Genomic DNA, 9788 nt, shown 5'->3' with positions numbered 1-9788 from the left:
TCAGAAAAAGCATGACATCTAAATTACTTAGTGGTGCGAACGTGTCCCGCATGGTCTAGTGGTTAGGATTTCTGGTTTTCACCCAGGCGGCCCGGGTTCGATTCCCGGTGCGGGAAGTGTACATTTTTTAAGTTAAGTTTCTCTCTCACGCGTTGATGTTATATACCCTGTGCGTGGATTCCGTCCTTGGCTGGGGATATAGCTCAGTGGTAGAGCATTCGACTGCAGATCGAGAGGTCCCTGGTTCAAACCCGGGTGTCCCCTACTAGTTGGCTTTTTGTCCTCTTCGGCACCTGAGTGGTGAGCTGGTGAATTATTCTGGTTACCCAGCAATTTCTGCTGCGATGGCCGAGTGGTTAAGGCGTTAGACTTGAAATCTAATGGGATCTTCCCGCGTAGGTTCGAACCCTACTCGCAGCGAATCTTCAAACATTCTTTTTGATCTGGTCAAGTGTCTATCACAACGTACAGACCTTTGCCATGTGATAGAATTGATCATGGCCGAGATAGCTCAGTTGGGAGAGCGTCAGACTGAAGATCTGAAGTTCCTGGTTCAATCCCGGGTCTCGGCATTTTATCACTGCCCAGCAGGGCGGTTTGAGGTGGTGAATGCAAGCAGCCGTAGCACTTTTCCTCAGCTATGTTTTTTTATTTATTTTCCTTCCTTTCTTTTTTACGGAGGGTATTTTCTGGTGTAGGTAAAACACGATGCATTGGCGGGGAATCGAACCCCGGTCTCCCGCGTGGCAGGCGAGAATTCTACCACTGAACCACCAATGCGTTACTACTCATTTCCAAAATTTCCGTGTGACAGTGTATCACGTCCCGGTGTGTTAGTAGCCTTAACGGCATTTCAGACGTGTGATATTGAGATTTTCAAAATCTCCCAACAGGCAGGCGCTGTGGCTTAGCGGTTAAAGCGCCTGTCTAGTAAACAGGAGATCCCCGGTTCAAATCCGGGCAGTGCCTTTAGCAGTAATGTTGTGCTTTCTGGTCGGCCTTGTGGCAATGGCCAGCGGTTTGTCAGGCTGCGATGGCCGAGTGGTTAAGGCGTTTGACTAGAAATCAAATGGGATCTTCCCGCGTAGGTTCGAATCCTACTCGCAGCGGACGCAAAATGGTGTTTTTGACACGAACAGAAAGACAGAGCTAGTTCAAATTGTCAGAAAAAGCATGACATCTAAATTACTTAGTGGTGCGAACGTGTCCCGCATGGTCTAGTGGTTAGGATTTCTGGTTTTCACCCAGGCGGCCCGGGTTCGATTCCCGGTGCGGGAAGTGTACATTTTTTAAGTTAAGTTGCTCTCTCACGCGTTGATGTTATATACCCTGTGCGTGGATTCCGTCCTTGGCTGGGGATATAGCTCAGTGGTAGAGCATTCGACTGCAGATCGAGAGGTCCCTGGTTCAAACCCGGGTGTCCCCTACTAGTTGGCTTTTTGTCCTCTTCGGCACCTGAGTGGTGAGCTGGTGAATTATTCTGGTTACCCAGCAATTTCTGCTGCGATGGCCGAGTGGTTAAGGCGTTAGACTTGAAATCTAATGGGATCTTCCCGCGTAGGTTCGAACCCTACTCGCAGCGAATCTTCAAACATTCTTTTTGATCTGGTCAAGTGTCTATCACAACGTACAGACCTTTGCCATGTGATAGAATTGATCATGGCCGAGATAGCTCAGTTGGGAGAGCGTCAGACTGAAGATCTGAAGGTCCCTGGTTCAATCCCGGGTCTCGGCATTTTATCACTGCCCAGCAGGGCGGTTTGAGGTGGTGAATGCAAGCAGCCGTAGCACTTTTCCTCAGCTATGTTTTTTTATTTATTTTCCTTTCTTTCTTTTTTACGGAGGGTATTTTCTGGTGTAGGTAAAACACGATGCATTGGCGGGGAATCGAACCCCGGTCTCCCGCGTGGCAGGCGAGAATTCTACCACTGAACCACCAATGCGTTACTACTCATTTCCAAAATTTCCGAGTGACAGTGTATCACGTCCCGGTGTGTTAGTAGCCTTAACGGCATTTCAGACGTGTGATATTGAGATTTTCAAAATCTCCCAACAGGCAGGCGCTGTGGCTTAGCGGTTAAAGCGCCTGTCTAGTAAACAGGAGATCCCCGGTTCAAATCCGGGCAGTGCCTTTAGCAGTAATGTTGTGCTTTCTGGTCGGCCTTGTGGCAATGGCCAGCGGTTTGTCAGGCTGCGATGGCCGAGTGGTTAAGGCGTTTGACTAGAAATCAAATGGGATCTTCCCGCGTAGGTTCGAATCCTACTCGCAGCGGACGCAAAATGGTGTTTTTGACACGAACAGAAAGACAGAGCTAGTTCAAATTGTCAGAAAAAGCATGACATCTAAATTACTTAGTGGTGCGAACGTGTCCCGCATGGTCTAGTGGTTAGGATTTCTGGTTTTCACCCAGGCGGCCCGGGTTCGATTCCCGGTGCGGGAAGTGTACATTTTTTAAGTTAAGTTGCTCTCTCACGCGTTGATGTTATATACCCTGTGCGTGGATTCCGTCCTTGGCTGGGGATATAGCTCAGTGGTAGAGCATTCGACTGCAGATCGAGAGGTCCCTGGTTCAAACCCGGGTGTCCCCTACTAGTTGGCTTTTTGTCCTCTTCGGCACCTGAGTGGTGAGCTGGTGAATTATTCTGGTTACCCAGCAATTTCTGCTGCGATGGCCGAGTGGTTAAGGCGTTAGACTTGAAATCTAATGGGATCTTCCCGCGTAGGTTCGAACCCTACTCGCAGCGAATCTTCAAACATTCTTTTTGATCTGGTCAAGTGTCTATCACAACGTACAGACCTTTGCCATGTGATAGAATTGATCATGGCCGAGATAGCTCAGTTGGGAGAGCGTCAGACTGAAGATCTGAAGGTCCCTGGTTCAATCCCGGGTCTCGGCATTTTATCACTGCCCAGCAGGGCGGTTTGAGGTGGTGAATGCAAGCAGCCGTAGCACTTTTCCTCAGCTATGTTTTTTTATTTATTTTCCTTTCTTTCTTTTTTACGGAGGGTATTTTCTGGTGTAGGTAAAACACGATGCATTGGCGGGGAATCGAACCCCGGTCTCCCGCGTGGCAGGCGAGAATTCTACCACTGAACCACCAATGCGTTACTACTCATTTCCAAAATTTCCGAGTGACAGTGTATCACGTCCCGGTGTGTTAGTAGCCTTAACGGCATTTCAGACGTGTGATATTGAGATTTTCAAAATCTCCCAACAGGCAGGCGCTGTGGCTTAGCGGTTAAAGCGCCTGTCTAGTAAACAGGAGATCCCCGGTTCAAATCCGGGCAGTGCCTTTAGCAGTAATGTTGTGCTTTCTGGTCGGCCTTGTGGCAATGGCCAGCGGTTTGTCAGGCTGCGATGGCCGAGGGGTTAAGGCGTTTGACTAGAAATCAAATGGGATCTTCCCGCGTAGGTTCGAATCCTACTCGCAGCGGACGCAAAATGGTGTTTTTGACACGAACAGAAAGACAGAGCTAGTTCAAATTGTCAGAAAAAGCATGACATCTAAATTACTTAGTGGTGCGAACGTGTCCCGCATGGTCTAGTGGTTAGGATTTCTGGTTTTCACCCAGGCGGCCCGGGTTCGATTCCCGGTGCGGGAAGTGTACATTTTTTAAGTTAAGTTGCTCTCTCACGCGTTGATGTTATATACCCTGTGCGTGGATTCCGTCCTTGGCTGGGGATATAGCTCAGTGGTAGAGCATTCGACTGCAGATCGAGAGGTCCCTGGTTCAAACCCGGGTGTCCCCTACTAGTTGGCTTTTTGTCCTCTTCGGCACCTGAGTGGTGAGCTGGTGAATTATTCTGGTTACCCAGCAATTTCTGCTGCGATGGCCGAGTGGTTAAGGCGTTAGACTTGAAATCTAATGGGATCTTCCCGCGTAGGTTCGAACCCTACTCGCAGCGAATCTTCAAACATTCTTTTTGATCTGGTCAAGTGTCTATCACAACGTACAGACCTTTGCCATGTGATAGAATTGATCATGGCCGAGATAGCTCAGTTGGGAGAGCGTCAGACTGAAGATCTGAAGGTCCCTGGTTCAATCCCGGGTCTCGGCATTTTATCACTGCCCAGCAGGGCGGTTTGAGGTGGTGAATGCAAGCAGCCGTAGCACTTTTCCTCAGCTATGTTTTTTTATTTATTTTCCTTCCTTTCTTTTTTACGGAGGGTATTTTCTGGTGTAGGTAAAACACGATGCATTGGCGGGGAATCGAACCCCGGTCTCCCGCGTGGCAGGCGAGAATTCTACCACTGAACCACCAATGCGTTACTACTCATTTCCAAAATTTCCGAGTGACAGTGTATCACGTCCCGGTGTGTTAGTAGCCTTAACGGCATTTCAGACGTGTGATATTGAGATTTTCAAAATCTCCCAACAGGCAGGCGCTGTGGCTTAGCGGTTAAAGCGCCTGTCTAGTAAACAGGAGATCCCCGGTTCAAATCCGGGCAGTGCCTTTAGCAGTAATGTTGTGCTTTCTGGTCGGCCTTGTGGCAATTGCCAGCGGTTTGTCAGGCTGCGATGGCCGAGTGGTTAAGGCGTTTGACTAGAAATCAAATGGGATCTTCCCGCGTAGGTTCGAATCCTACTCGCAGCGGACGCAAAATGGTGTTTTTGACACGAACAGAAAGACAGAGCTAGTTCAAATTGTCAGAAAAAGCATGACATCTAAATTACTTAGTGGTGCGAACGTGTCCCGCATGGTCTAGTGGTTAGGATTTCTGGTTTTCACCCAGGCGGCCCGGGTTCGATTCCCGGTGCGGGAAGTGTACATTTTTTAAGTTAAGTTGCTCTCTCACGCGTTGATGTTATATACCCTGTGCGTGGATTCCGTCCTTGGCTGGGGATATAGCTCAGTGGTAGAGCATTCGACTGCAGATCGAGAGGTCCCTGGTTCAAACCCGGGTGTCCCCTACTAGTTGGCTTTTTGTCCTCTTCGGCACCTGAGTGGTGAGCTGGTGAATTATTCTGGTTACCCAGCAATTTCTGCTGCGATGGCCGAGTGGTTAAGGCGTTAGACTTGAAATCTAATGGGATCTTCCCGCGTAGGTTCGAACCTTACTCGCAGCGAATCTTCTTTTTGATCTGGTCAAGTGTCTATCACAACGTACAGACCTTTGCCATGTGATAGAATTGATCATGGCCGAGATAGCTCAGTTGGGAGAGCGTCAGACTGAAGATCTGAAGGTCCCTGGTTCAATCCCGGGTCTCGGCATTTTATCACTGCCCAGCAGGGCGGTTTGAGGTGGTGAATGCAAGCAGCCGTAGCACTTTTCCTCAGCTATGTTTTTTTATTTATTTTCCTTCCTTTCTTTTTTACGGAGGGTATTTTCTGGTGTAGGTAAAACACGATGCATTGGCGGGGAATCGAACCCCGGTCTCCCGCGTGGCAGGCGAGAATTCTACCACTGAACCACCAATGCGTTACTACTCATTTCCAAAATTTCCGAGTGACAGTGTATCACGTCCCGGTGTGTTAGTAGCCTTAACGGCATTTCAGACGTGTGATATTGAGATTTTCAAAATCTCCCAACAGGCAGGCGCTGTGGCTTAGCGGTTAAAGCGCCTGTCTAGTAAACAGGAGATCCCCGGTTCAAATCCGGGCAGTGCCTTTAGCAGTAATGTTGTGCTTTCTGGTCGGCCTTGTGGCAATGGCCAGCGGTTTGTCAGGCTGCGATGGCCGAGTGGTTAAGGCGTTTGACTAGAAATCAAATGGGATCTTCCCGCGTAGGTTCGAATCCTACTCGCAGCGGACGCAAAATGGTGTTTTTGACACGAACAGAAAGACAGAGCTAGTTCAAATTGTCAGAAAAAGCATGACATCTAAATTACTTAGTGGTGCGAACGTGTCCCGCATGGTCTAGTGGTTAGGATTTCTGGTTTTCACCCAGGCGGCCCGGGTTCGATTCCCGGTGCGGGAAGTGTACATTTTTTAAGTTAAGTTGCTCTCTCACGCGTTGATGTTATATACCCTGTGCGTGGATTCCGTCCTTGGCTGGGGATATAGCTCAGTGGTAGAGCATTCGACTGCAGATCGAGAGGTCCCTGGTTCAAACCCGGGTGTCCCCTACTAGTTGGCTTTTTGTCCTCTTCGGCACCTGAGTGGTGAGCTGGTGAATTATTCTGGTTACTCAGCAATTTCTGCTGCGATGGCCGAGTGGTTAAGGCGTTAGACTTGAAATCTAATGGGATCTTCCCGCGTAGGTTCGAACCCTACTCGCAGCGAATCTTCAAACATTCTTTTTGATCTGGTCAAGTGTCTATCACAACGTACAGACCTTTGCCATGTGATAGAATTGATCATGGCCGAGATAGCTCAGTTGGGAGAGCGTCAGACTGAAGATCTGAAGGTCCCTGGTTCAATCCCGGGTCTCGGCATTTTATCACTGCCCAGCAGGGCGGTTTGAGGTGGTGAATGCAAGCAGCCGTAGCACTTTTCCTCAGCTATGTTTTTTTATTTATTTTCCTTCCTTTCTTTTTTACGGAGGGTATTTTCTGGTGTAGGTAAAACACGATGCATTGGCGGGGAATCGAACCCCGGTCTCCCGCGTGGCAGGCGAGAATTCTACCACTGAACCACCAATGCGTTACTACTCATCTCCAAAATTTCCGAGTGACAGTGTATCACGTCCCGGTGTGTTAGTAGCCTTAACGGCATTTCAGACGTGTGATATTGAGATTTTCAAAATCTCCCAACAGGCAGGCGCTGTGGCTTAGCGGTTAAAGCGCCTGTCTAGTAAACAGGAGATCCCCGGTTCAAATCCGGGCAGTGCCTTTAGCAGTAATGTTGTGCTTTCTGGTCGGCCTTGTGGCAATGGCCAGCGGTTTGTCAGGCTGCGATGGCCGAGTGGTTAAGGCGTTTGACTAGAAATCAAATGGGATCTTCCCGCGTAGGTTCGAATCCTACTCGCAGCGGACGCAAAATGGTGTTTTTGACACGAACAGAAAGACAGAGCTAGTTCAAATTGTCAGAAAAAGCATGACATCTAAATTACTTAGTGGTGCGAACGTGTCCCGCATGGTCTAGTGGTTAGGATTTCTGGTTTTCACCCAGGCGGCCCGGGTTCGATTCCCGGTGCGGGAAGTGTACATTTTTTAAGTTAAGTTGCTCTCTCACGCGTTGATGTTATATACCCTGTGCGTGGATTCCGTCCTTGGCTGGGGATATAGCTCAGTGGTAGAGCATTCGACTGCAGATCGAGAGGTCCCTGGTTCAAACCCGGGTGTCCCCTACTAGTTGGCTTTTTGTCCTCTTCGGCACCTGAGTGGTGAGCTGGTGAATTATTCTGGTTACCCAGCAATTTCTGCTGCGATGGCCGAGTGGTTAAGGCGTTAGACTTGAAATGTAATGGGATCTTCCCGCGTAGGTTCGAACCCTACTCGCAGCGAATCTTCAAACATTCTTTTTGATCTGGTCAAGTGTCTATCACAACGTACAGACCTTTGCCATGTGATAGAATTGATCATGGCCGAGATAGCTCAGTTGGGAGAGCGTCAGACTGAAGATCTGAAGGTCCCTGGTTCAATCCCGGGTCTCGGCATTTTATCACTGCCCAGCAGGGCGGTTTGAGGTGGTGAATGCAAGCAGCCGTAGCACTTTTCCTCAGCTATGTTTTTTTATTTATTTTCCTTCCTTTCTTTTTTACGGAGGGTATTTTCTGGTGTAGGTAAAACACGATGCATTGGCGGGGAATCGAACCCCGGTCTCCCGCGTGGCAGGCGAGAATTCTACCACTGAACCACCAATGCGTTACTACTCATTTCCAAAATTTCCGAGTGACAGTGTATCACGTCCCGGTGTGTTAGTAGCCTTAACGGCATTTCAGACGTGTGATATTGAGATTTTCAAAATCTCCCAACAGGCAGGCGCTGTGGCTTAGCGGTTAAAGCGCCTGTCTAGTAAACAGGAGATCCCCGGTTCAAATCCGGGCAGTGCCTTTAGCAGTAATGTTGTGCTTTCTGGTCGGCCTTGTGGCAATGGCCAGCGGTTTGTCAGGCTGCGATGGCCGAGTGGTTAAGGCGTTTGACTAGAAATCAAATGGGATCTTCCCGCGTAGGTTCGAATCCTACTCGCAGCGGACGCAAAATGGTGTTTTTGACACGAACAGAAAGACAGAGCTAGTTCAAATTGTCAGAAAAAGCATGACATCTAAATTACTTAGTGGTGCGAAGGTGTCCCGCATGGTCTAGTGGTTAGGATTTCTGGTTTTCACCCAGGCGGCCCGGGTTCGATTCCCGGTGCGGGAAGTGTACATTTTTTAAGTTAAGTTGCTCTCTCACGCGTTGATGTTATATACCCTGTGCGTGGATTCCGTCCTTGGCTGGGGATATAGCTCAGTGGTAGAGCATTCGACTGCAGATCGAGAGGTCCCTGGTTCAAACCCGGGTGTCCCCTACTAGTTGGCTTTTTGTCCTCTTCGGCACCTGAGTGGTGAGCTGGTGAATTATTCTGGTTACCCAGCAATTTCTGCTGCGATGGCCGAGTGGTTAAGGCGTTAGACTTGAAATCTAATGGGATCTTCCCGCGTAGGTTCGAACCCTACTCGCAGCGAATCTTCAAACATTCTTTTTGATCTGGTCAAGTGTCTATCACAACGTACAGACCTTTGCCATGTGATAGAATTGATCATGGCCGAGATAGCTCAGTTGGGAGAGCGTCAGACTGAAGATCTGAAGGTCCCTGGTTCAATCCCGGGTCTCGGCATTTTATCACTGCCCAGCAGGGCGGTTTGAGGTGGTGAATGCAAGCAGCCGTAGCACTTTTCCTCAGCTATGTTTTTGTATTTATTTTCCTTCCTTTCTTTTTTACGGAGGGTATTTTCTGGTGTAGGTAAAACACGATGCATTGGCGGGGAATCGAACCCCGGTCTCCCGCGTGGCAGGCGAGAATTCTACCACTGAACCACCAATGCGTTACTACTCATTTCCAAAATTTCCGAGTGACAGTGTATCACGTCCCGGTGTGTTAGTAGCCTTAACGGCATTTCAGACGTGTGATATTGAGATTTTCAAAATCTCCCAACAGGCAGGCGCTGTGGCTTAGCGGTTAAAGCGCCTGTCTAGTAAACAGGAGATCCCCGGTTCAAATCCGGGCAGTGCCTTTAGCAGTAATGTTGTGCTTTCTGGTCGGCCTTGTGGCAATGGCCAGCGGTTTGTCAGGCTGCGATGGCCGAGTGGTTAAGGCGTTTGACTAGAAATCAAATGGGATCTTCCCGCGTAGGTTCGAATCCTACTCGCAGCGGACGCAAAATGGTGTTTTTGACACGAACAGAAAGACAGAGCTAGTTCAAATTGTCAGAAAAAGCATGACATCTAAATTACTTAGTGGTGCGAACGTGTCCCGCATGGTCTAGTGGTTAGGATTTCTGGTTTTCACCCAGGCGGCCCGGGTTCGATTCCCGGTGCGGGAAGTGTACATTTTTTAAGTTAAGTTGCTCTCTCACGCGTTGATGTTATATACCCTGTGCGTGGATTCCGTCCTTGGCTGGGGATATAGCTCAGTGGTAGAGCATTCGACTGCAGATCGAGAGGTCCCTGGTTCAAACCCGGGTGTCCCCTACTAGTTGGCTTTTTGTCCTCTTCGGCACCTGAGTGGTGAGCTGGTGAATTATTCTGGTTACCCAGCAATTTCTGCTGCGATGGCCGAGTGGTTAAGGCGTTAGACTTGAAATCTAATGGGATCTTCCCGCGTAGGTTCGAACCCTACTCGCAGCGAATCTTCAAACATTCTTTTTGATCTGGTCAAGTGTCTATCACAACGTACAGACCTTTGCCATGTGATAGAATT

The 9788-nt window shown here is 49.0% G+C and overlaps 55 non-coding genes across 55 annotated transcripts; 47 read left to right on the top strand and 8 right to left on the bottom strand.

Annotated features, from left to right (window-relative positions):
- The first annotated feature begins 44 nt into the window (after positions 1-44).
- On the top strand, positions 45-116 carry Trnae-uuc (transfer RNA glutamic acid (anticodon UUC)). The gene has a single exon. It is a non-coding gene; the product is annotated as a tRNA-Glu (tRNA).
- Positions 117-192: 76 nt separating this feature from the next.
- Positions 193-264, top strand: Trnac-gca (transfer RNA cysteine (anticodon GCA)). The gene has a single exon. It is a non-coding gene; the product is annotated as a tRNA-Cys (tRNA).
- A 74-nt stretch (positions 265-338) lies between these two features.
- On the top strand, positions 339-420 carry Trnas-uga (transfer RNA serine (anticodon UGA)). Its single transcript has one exon. It is a non-coding gene; the product is annotated as a tRNA-Ser (tRNA).
- A 289-nt stretch (positions 421-709) lies between these two features.
- Positions 710-780, bottom strand: Trnag-gcc (transfer RNA glycine (anticodon GCC)). Its single transcript has one exon. It is a non-coding gene; the product is annotated as a tRNA-Gly (tRNA).
- A 116-nt stretch (positions 781-896) lies between these two features.
- Positions 897-969, top strand: Trnat-agu (transfer RNA threonine (anticodon AGU)). Its single transcript has one exon. It is a non-coding gene; the product is annotated as a tRNA-Thr (tRNA).
- A 58-nt stretch (positions 970-1027) lies between these two features.
- Trnas-aga (transfer RNA serine (anticodon AGA)) lies at positions 1028-1109 on the top strand. Its single transcript has one exon. It is a non-coding gene; the product is annotated as a tRNA-Ser (tRNA).
- Positions 1110-1206: 97 nt separating this feature from the next.
- On the top strand, positions 1207-1278 carry Trnae-uuc (transfer RNA glutamic acid (anticodon UUC)). Its single transcript has one exon. It is a non-coding gene; the product is annotated as a tRNA-Glu (tRNA).
- A 76-nt stretch (positions 1279-1354) lies between these two features.
- On the top strand, positions 1355-1426 carry Trnac-gca (transfer RNA cysteine (anticodon GCA)). Its single transcript has one exon. It is a non-coding gene; the product is annotated as a tRNA-Cys (tRNA).
- A 74-nt stretch (positions 1427-1500) lies between these two features.
- On the top strand, positions 1501-1582 carry Trnas-uga (transfer RNA serine (anticodon UGA)). The gene has a single exon. It is a non-coding gene; the product is annotated as a tRNA-Ser (tRNA).
- Positions 1583-1662: 80 nt separating this feature from the next.
- Positions 1663-1735, top strand: Trnaf-gaa (transfer RNA phenylalanine (anticodon GAA)). Its single transcript has one exon. It is a non-coding gene; the product is annotated as a tRNA-Phe (tRNA).
- Positions 1736-1872: 137 nt separating this feature from the next.
- On the bottom strand, positions 1873-1943 carry Trnag-gcc (transfer RNA glycine (anticodon GCC)). Its single transcript has one exon. It is a non-coding gene; the product is annotated as a tRNA-Gly (tRNA).
- Positions 1944-2059: 116 nt separating this feature from the next.
- Positions 2060-2132, top strand: Trnat-agu (transfer RNA threonine (anticodon AGU)). The gene has a single exon. It is a non-coding gene; the product is annotated as a tRNA-Thr (tRNA).
- Positions 2133-2190: 58 nt separating this feature from the next.
- On the top strand, positions 2191-2272 carry Trnas-aga (transfer RNA serine (anticodon AGA)). The gene has a single exon. It is a non-coding gene; the product is annotated as a tRNA-Ser (tRNA).
- Positions 2273-2369: 97 nt separating this feature from the next.
- On the top strand, positions 2370-2441 carry Trnae-uuc (transfer RNA glutamic acid (anticodon UUC)). The gene has a single exon. It is a non-coding gene; the product is annotated as a tRNA-Glu (tRNA).
- Positions 2442-2517: 76 nt separating this feature from the next.
- On the top strand, positions 2518-2589 carry Trnac-gca (transfer RNA cysteine (anticodon GCA)). The gene has a single exon. It is a non-coding gene; the product is annotated as a tRNA-Cys (tRNA).
- A 74-nt stretch (positions 2590-2663) lies between these two features.
- Trnas-uga (transfer RNA serine (anticodon UGA)) lies at positions 2664-2745 on the top strand. Its single transcript has one exon. It is a non-coding gene; the product is annotated as a tRNA-Ser (tRNA).
- An 80-nt stretch (positions 2746-2825) lies between these two features.
- Trnaf-gaa (transfer RNA phenylalanine (anticodon GAA)) lies at positions 2826-2898 on the top strand. The gene has a single exon. It is a non-coding gene; the product is annotated as a tRNA-Phe (tRNA).
- A 137-nt stretch (positions 2899-3035) lies between these two features.
- Trnag-gcc (transfer RNA glycine (anticodon GCC)) lies at positions 3036-3106 on the bottom strand. The gene has a single exon. It is a non-coding gene; the product is annotated as a tRNA-Gly (tRNA).
- A 116-nt stretch (positions 3107-3222) lies between these two features.
- On the top strand, positions 3223-3295 carry Trnat-agu (transfer RNA threonine (anticodon AGU)). Its single transcript has one exon. It is a non-coding gene; the product is annotated as a tRNA-Thr (tRNA).
- Positions 3296-3532: 237 nt separating this feature from the next.
- Trnae-uuc (transfer RNA glutamic acid (anticodon UUC)) lies at positions 3533-3604 on the top strand. Its single transcript has one exon. It is a non-coding gene; the product is annotated as a tRNA-Glu (tRNA).
- A 76-nt stretch (positions 3605-3680) lies between these two features.
- Trnac-gca (transfer RNA cysteine (anticodon GCA)) lies at positions 3681-3752 on the top strand. The gene has a single exon. It is a non-coding gene; the product is annotated as a tRNA-Cys (tRNA).
- A 74-nt stretch (positions 3753-3826) lies between these two features.
- On the top strand, positions 3827-3908 carry Trnas-uga (transfer RNA serine (anticodon UGA)). Its single transcript has one exon. It is a non-coding gene; the product is annotated as a tRNA-Ser (tRNA).
- An 80-nt stretch (positions 3909-3988) lies between these two features.
- Trnaf-gaa (transfer RNA phenylalanine (anticodon GAA)) lies at positions 3989-4061 on the top strand. The gene has a single exon. It is a non-coding gene; the product is annotated as a tRNA-Phe (tRNA).
- A 137-nt stretch (positions 4062-4198) lies between these two features.
- Trnag-gcc (transfer RNA glycine (anticodon GCC)) lies at positions 4199-4269 on the bottom strand. Its single transcript has one exon. It is a non-coding gene; the product is annotated as a tRNA-Gly (tRNA).
- Positions 4270-4385: 116 nt separating this feature from the next.
- On the top strand, positions 4386-4458 carry Trnat-agu (transfer RNA threonine (anticodon AGU)). The gene has a single exon. It is a non-coding gene; the product is annotated as a tRNA-Thr (tRNA).
- Positions 4459-4516: 58 nt separating this feature from the next.
- Positions 4517-4598, top strand: Trnas-aga (transfer RNA serine (anticodon AGA)). Its single transcript has one exon. It is a non-coding gene; the product is annotated as a tRNA-Ser (tRNA).
- Positions 4599-4695: 97 nt separating this feature from the next.
- Positions 4696-4767, top strand: Trnae-uuc (transfer RNA glutamic acid (anticodon UUC)). The gene has a single exon. It is a non-coding gene; the product is annotated as a tRNA-Glu (tRNA).
- Positions 4768-4843: 76 nt separating this feature from the next.
- Positions 4844-4915, top strand: Trnac-gca (transfer RNA cysteine (anticodon GCA)). Its single transcript has one exon. It is a non-coding gene; the product is annotated as a tRNA-Cys (tRNA).
- Positions 4916-5143: 228 nt separating this feature from the next.
- On the top strand, positions 5144-5216 carry Trnaf-gaa (transfer RNA phenylalanine (anticodon GAA)). The gene has a single exon. It is a non-coding gene; the product is annotated as a tRNA-Phe (tRNA).
- A 137-nt stretch (positions 5217-5353) lies between these two features.
- Trnag-gcc (transfer RNA glycine (anticodon GCC)) lies at positions 5354-5424 on the bottom strand. Its single transcript has one exon. It is a non-coding gene; the product is annotated as a tRNA-Gly (tRNA).
- A 116-nt stretch (positions 5425-5540) lies between these two features.
- Positions 5541-5613, top strand: Trnat-agu (transfer RNA threonine (anticodon AGU)). The gene has a single exon. It is a non-coding gene; the product is annotated as a tRNA-Thr (tRNA).
- Positions 5614-5671: 58 nt separating this feature from the next.
- On the top strand, positions 5672-5753 carry Trnas-aga (transfer RNA serine (anticodon AGA)). The gene has a single exon. It is a non-coding gene; the product is annotated as a tRNA-Ser (tRNA).
- Positions 5754-5850: 97 nt separating this feature from the next.
- On the top strand, positions 5851-5922 carry Trnae-uuc (transfer RNA glutamic acid (anticodon UUC)). The gene has a single exon. It is a non-coding gene; the product is annotated as a tRNA-Glu (tRNA).
- A 76-nt stretch (positions 5923-5998) lies between these two features.
- Trnac-gca (transfer RNA cysteine (anticodon GCA)) lies at positions 5999-6070 on the top strand. The gene has a single exon. It is a non-coding gene; the product is annotated as a tRNA-Cys (tRNA).
- Positions 6071-6144: 74 nt separating this feature from the next.
- Positions 6145-6226, top strand: Trnas-uga (transfer RNA serine (anticodon UGA)). Its single transcript has one exon. It is a non-coding gene; the product is annotated as a tRNA-Ser (tRNA).
- Positions 6227-6306: 80 nt separating this feature from the next.
- Positions 6307-6379, top strand: Trnaf-gaa (transfer RNA phenylalanine (anticodon GAA)). The gene has a single exon. It is a non-coding gene; the product is annotated as a tRNA-Phe (tRNA).
- Positions 6380-6516: 137 nt separating this feature from the next.
- Trnag-gcc (transfer RNA glycine (anticodon GCC)) lies at positions 6517-6587 on the bottom strand. The gene has a single exon. It is a non-coding gene; the product is annotated as a tRNA-Gly (tRNA).
- A 116-nt stretch (positions 6588-6703) lies between these two features.
- On the top strand, positions 6704-6776 carry Trnat-agu (transfer RNA threonine (anticodon AGU)). The gene has a single exon. It is a non-coding gene; the product is annotated as a tRNA-Thr (tRNA).
- Positions 6777-6834: 58 nt separating this feature from the next.
- Trnas-aga (transfer RNA serine (anticodon AGA)) lies at positions 6835-6916 on the top strand. The gene has a single exon. It is a non-coding gene; the product is annotated as a tRNA-Ser (tRNA).
- A 97-nt stretch (positions 6917-7013) lies between these two features.
- Trnae-uuc (transfer RNA glutamic acid (anticodon UUC)) lies at positions 7014-7085 on the top strand. The gene has a single exon. It is a non-coding gene; the product is annotated as a tRNA-Glu (tRNA).
- Positions 7086-7161: 76 nt separating this feature from the next.
- Trnac-gca (transfer RNA cysteine (anticodon GCA)) lies at positions 7162-7233 on the top strand. Its single transcript has one exon. It is a non-coding gene; the product is annotated as a tRNA-Cys (tRNA).
- A 236-nt stretch (positions 7234-7469) lies between these two features.
- Trnaf-gaa (transfer RNA phenylalanine (anticodon GAA)) lies at positions 7470-7542 on the top strand. Its single transcript has one exon. It is a non-coding gene; the product is annotated as a tRNA-Phe (tRNA).
- A 137-nt stretch (positions 7543-7679) lies between these two features.
- On the bottom strand, positions 7680-7750 carry Trnag-gcc (transfer RNA glycine (anticodon GCC)). The gene has a single exon. It is a non-coding gene; the product is annotated as a tRNA-Gly (tRNA).
- A 116-nt stretch (positions 7751-7866) lies between these two features.
- Trnat-agu (transfer RNA threonine (anticodon AGU)) lies at positions 7867-7939 on the top strand. The gene has a single exon. It is a non-coding gene; the product is annotated as a tRNA-Thr (tRNA).
- Positions 7940-7997: 58 nt separating this feature from the next.
- On the top strand, positions 7998-8079 carry Trnas-aga (transfer RNA serine (anticodon AGA)). Its single transcript has one exon. It is a non-coding gene; the product is annotated as a tRNA-Ser (tRNA).
- Positions 8080-8176: 97 nt separating this feature from the next.
- Trnae-uuc (transfer RNA glutamic acid (anticodon UUC)) lies at positions 8177-8248 on the top strand. Its single transcript has one exon. It is a non-coding gene; the product is annotated as a tRNA-Glu (tRNA).
- Positions 8249-8324: 76 nt separating this feature from the next.
- On the top strand, positions 8325-8396 carry Trnac-gca (transfer RNA cysteine (anticodon GCA)). The gene has a single exon. It is a non-coding gene; the product is annotated as a tRNA-Cys (tRNA).
- Positions 8397-8470: 74 nt separating this feature from the next.
- Trnas-uga (transfer RNA serine (anticodon UGA)) lies at positions 8471-8552 on the top strand. The gene has a single exon. It is a non-coding gene; the product is annotated as a tRNA-Ser (tRNA).
- An 80-nt stretch (positions 8553-8632) lies between these two features.
- Positions 8633-8705, top strand: Trnaf-gaa (transfer RNA phenylalanine (anticodon GAA)). The gene has a single exon. It is a non-coding gene; the product is annotated as a tRNA-Phe (tRNA).
- Positions 8706-8842: 137 nt separating this feature from the next.
- Trnag-gcc (transfer RNA glycine (anticodon GCC)) lies at positions 8843-8913 on the bottom strand. Its single transcript has one exon. It is a non-coding gene; the product is annotated as a tRNA-Gly (tRNA).
- A 116-nt stretch (positions 8914-9029) lies between these two features.
- Trnat-agu (transfer RNA threonine (anticodon AGU)) lies at positions 9030-9102 on the top strand. The gene has a single exon. It is a non-coding gene; the product is annotated as a tRNA-Thr (tRNA).
- Positions 9103-9160: 58 nt separating this feature from the next.
- Positions 9161-9242, top strand: Trnas-aga (transfer RNA serine (anticodon AGA)). The gene has a single exon. It is a non-coding gene; the product is annotated as a tRNA-Ser (tRNA).
- A 97-nt stretch (positions 9243-9339) lies between these two features.
- Trnae-uuc (transfer RNA glutamic acid (anticodon UUC)) lies at positions 9340-9411 on the top strand. Its single transcript has one exon. It is a non-coding gene; the product is annotated as a tRNA-Glu (tRNA).
- Positions 9412-9487: 76 nt separating this feature from the next.
- Positions 9488-9559, top strand: Trnac-gca (transfer RNA cysteine (anticodon GCA)). The gene has a single exon. It is a non-coding gene; the product is annotated as a tRNA-Cys (tRNA).
- A 74-nt stretch (positions 9560-9633) lies between these two features.
- Trnas-uga (transfer RNA serine (anticodon UGA)) lies at positions 9634-9715 on the top strand. The gene has a single exon. It is a non-coding gene; the product is annotated as a tRNA-Ser (tRNA).
- The last annotated feature ends 73 nt before the right edge of the window (positions 9716-9788 follow it).

The sequence above is a fragment of the Hydractinia symbiolongicarpus genome, chromosome 2, assembly GCF_029227915.1.
Source record: "Hydractinia symbiolongicarpus strain clone_291-10 chromosome 2, HSymV2.1, whole genome shotgun sequence".
Taxonomy (NCBI): Eukaryota; Metazoa; Cnidaria; class Hydrozoa; order Anthoathecata; family Hydractiniidae; genus Hydractinia; species Hydractinia symbiolongicarpus.
The sequence above is the reverse complement of the archived record's forward strand: the minus strand, read 5'-3'. Positions and strand labels throughout refer to the sequence as shown.